The sequence below is a fragment of the Octopus sinensis genome, linkage group LG5 (genome assembly GCF_006345805.1).
Source record: "Octopus sinensis linkage group LG5, ASM634580v1, whole genome shotgun sequence".
In the NCBI taxonomy this organism is placed as follows: Eukaryota; Metazoa; Mollusca; class Cephalopoda; order Octopoda; family Octopodidae; genus Octopus; species Octopus sinensis.
Window position 1 is genome coordinate 109,731,556 of NC_043001.1, and position 4,404 is coordinate 109,735,959.

Sequence of the window (4,404 nt, forward strand, 5' to 3'; positions counted from 1 at the left end):
ATATATATATATACACTATATTATATATGTGCATATGTATGTATATATAAATGTATAAATATATGGTTGCAAATATATATGTGTGTATGTGTATGTATGTATATACATATATATATATAATATATATATATTATATATCTAGATATATATATATATATATATATATATATATATATATATATATATATAGTATATATTTACATCCACAATATGTTTCTTTTGGTGTTCCTCTTTTCTTTCTTTTCTCAGCTCGTCGTCTATCTGTCAGTGAAATTGACAACTTCTTGTCAGTATTCTTTTTTTTCTTTTCCCAGTTCTCAGTTTATCAGACAAAATAGATAACGCTTGAAACCAGAAGTTCCTGTTTATCGAGAGAGATAAAGATAGAGACAGAGATAGAGAGGCAGAGAGAGGGAGAATTGGAAGAATTTTAAAATACAGATAAGTGTATTTACCATAAGAATCTAAAATATTTCGAAGCCGGGTGACTTCGAAGTTGTTTTGACATTAGTATATAGAGGAGAATGTGGAGGCGCAATGGCCCAGTGGTTAGGGCAGCGGTTTCGCGGTCATAGGATCGCGGTTTCGATTCCCAGACCGGGCGTTGTGAGTGTTTATTGAGCGGAAACACCTAAAGCTCCACGAGCCTCCGGCAGGGATGTTGGTGATCCCTGCTGTACTCTTTCACCACAACTTTCTCTCACTCTTACTTCCTGTTTCTGTTGTACCTGTATTTCAAAGGGCCGGCCTTGTCACTCTCTGTGTTACGCTGAATATCCCCGAGAACTACGTTAAGGGTACACGTGTCTGTGGAATGCTCAGCCACTTACACGTTAATTTCACGAGCAGGCTGTTCCGTTGATCGGATCAACCGGAACCCTCGTCGTCGTAACCGACGGAGTGCTTCCATCCATAGAGGAAAATGATTAAAATCGGCCAAACTTGTAGATCGAACGTGTTTATAATATTATAATGCTTTTATATAACAAATGAACAGCAGTTTCTAAAACACCTCTATAAAATTACAATAACTCGACACAGCCGTCAAAATGGATTACATACCTATAAACATAGATAATATTGCTAAAATTGGAACTGTGTTTGAGAAATACTCGAACGCTCTGAAATGTATCTACGCTACTGTTAAGAAAAGAAAAAACAATCAATGACAACGAACGAATAAAAATAAGTGTATTCCTGTAAGGAATTGTGCCAAATTTTAGCATTGAAAGCTACACCAGGCCAGAACGGGACGACACTGCATAGTGCCAAAGATCCTAGCAATGCCATTATGCTTCAGGACCAGTTACTGCAACAGCCTGGGTTTCAAGGGCCCACAGCTTTTTAATATTCTCCAAAGAGTCTGAGGAACTTGCACAAAGTAGATGCAGGGCTTTTTAAATCAAAGCTGGACCTCTTCCTGTCGAGAGTCCTAGATGAACCTACTTCACGGCAAAAGGTGCAAATGAGGGTAGCTATATCAAAATCCATGCTTCACCAAGTGACAAATATTAGAAGAGGCTCTTAGTAATAACAGTGTAGCAAAACGGCGGTGCATCAGCATGGCCGCAGCTCTGAGCTGAAGCTAGAAAATAAAGTATGTCTGTGTTTGAATGCATGTGATTCTGTATGCACGTGTGTGTCTATGTGTGTGTGTGTGTGTGTGTGTGTGTGTGTGTGTGTGTGTACCATTAATGTCCGTTACGAATTGTAACCTTTCTGCAAGGTTAGTAGCTGACATTTACTGCGGGCATTTTTACGGTGACAGGTTTTTATCTACGCCTACACGTATGTTACGATTCGATATCCTGTTGTCAAGTACTATTGATGTATCAGACGATGTCCGTAATATCCCGATATCCACTCCTTTGCCTCTCGAGAAATCTCATCAGTCAAACTAAACTACACTTAGAATTTGAGTTGAAGTTATCAACATTATTCCTTATGAATATTCATTGAAAATCGCACACATTTCCGCTCTCCCACATATACATACACACGCATGTTTCTATATGCCTGTCTCTATGTATGTATATATGTATCAATCTATATGCGCACACACACTCACGCACATACGTACATACAAATACATACATACATACATACATACATACATACATACATACATACATATATACATACATATATATATATAGATATATATATATATATATATATATATGTATAGATATATGCATACATACATATATATATATATATATTATATATATATATATATACATATATATATATATATATATATACATATGTATATATATATATATATAATATATATATATATATACATATATATATATATATATATATACATATATACATATATATATATATATATATATATATATATATATATATATATATATATATATATATATATATATATGTATATGCACATGTATGTAGACAGGCAGACAGGTGGCAGGCAGTCAGACAGACGAATATATAGATGCATAGTGAGACAGACTGGCAGAAGAAATATACCTATATGATGGATAAATGTTAATTATATTCATGTTAAGTATCTCCAAGTGTATATCTATAGGTCTGTGCATGTATCTGTGAGAGTGCACGTTTGTATATTTGCATAAATGGTTGAATATTTTGTAAACAATAAACACAGTATTTGTTAAAAAAAAAGAACAGAACAAGAATATTTATGACTGTAGGTAACGCACATAAAAACAAAAAAACAAAAACAAAGAGAAAACATTCATACAATAATGCTTCTCAACTGAAAGTGAAACCAACTTAAGTATGTTCTCATAAAGCATATGAGAAATCAAATTTTAACATTTCAGTAAGTATGTAGTTTGGTACTTTTGACGTCCATCATTTACAAATTTACATATAAGTGATAGTGATATTTAATTAGCTATAAAGGTAAGTACCACAATAAAATTTTGTATTTGTATTGGGAAATTGATCGAATTTCATCTACAACTAAAACTGAAAGTGATGGACGGAACACGATGATGCATCATATTTAAAAAGAGTTTTAGTAGTGTGTGCATTAGTGTATACTCGTATATATACAATATATAAACAAGTTATAACCTACGACAGAAATACGTCAAAATATTTATGAAATTTTTTCTTTGTATATAATTTGTTGCTGAAATATTTTTCTCTTTCTAAGATACCTTTTTGTATAATAAACAATAAATATATAATAATTGTTGTGCTAGTCCATATTTTTGCATTTAAAAAATTTTCCATTCCTCGAATAAATTTCCATTACACAAAACCACCAAAAACACTTGGACCCAATCAAACGCTTACACATAATACATAAAGGACGCCCAAAAAGGTCCATGGAAATGAATCCACACATGTAGCAATGCCACTCAAACAATGTTTTATTTTCTCATTGCCTATGTTTTTGATTATCATTTCGATTGTCTCTCACTCTCTCTTTCTTTCTGTTTCACTCATGTTTTCTTAAATTATAAATATGCACTCAACTTTGAACACTTGAAGAGAAATGTTTGAAACTTAAATGTTATCTATGTGCATCACACCAGCTCCCAGAACTTCAGTTCTCACAAATCGCAGTTGACCCCTCTGACCTTGTCAAAGAAATCTTCACTGATTTTATTGAGATATAGCTTTTTACCACTTTTCCAACATTATGTATTATGCAGCCTCGACAGTAAACCTTTATCTTCACTGCCCACGTTACGCCCAACTCCACAGAGTACACACCTGTAAATCTTCACCTGATCTTTCACTGTGTACCACGTTAATTTCACCAGCTTACTTGAACACATGTTAAATACTTGAACAAATCCAACGGCCTCAAATCAATACGATCACCGACCACGACAATGTTCAGCCCATTACCCTCTAGTATTGTATCGAACAGTTACCTTCAGTATATACGAAGCTCTTCAAGCGATTCTGTCCAGAGTACGTCTGGGTGCATGTTGGAACGCTTGAATGTGTCCCATACAAATAGGCCCCACCCCTCTGAATGGGCAACTGATTGTCGGATCACGAACGTTTCCAGTATCCTCAAAAATAAAAGAAATAATACGGGAACAGGCAGGATATCATGGCTAGCGTGCAGGTCGCGAGTACATAGCTTGTGGATAAATCAAGTTCTAACATGGCCGTATTTTCATATTTGATTTCTTTTTTTTTATGTTTGCATAATTATTTTCCTGTCTTCAATACAATCACAAGTTTCCATAACTAGGTAGCATTATTGCGTACTCACAACGCATTTACTATTACAAACTGTTGTGAGTGAACGCCATATTGATATCAAAACATATTGTTGTTATTCTTATTGCCCCATTCAAAACTGATGAGAACGTGTCAATAAAACTTTTTTTCTATGTTCCCAAATGACCACTTAAGGAAATATGACTGACATTAGGTTTC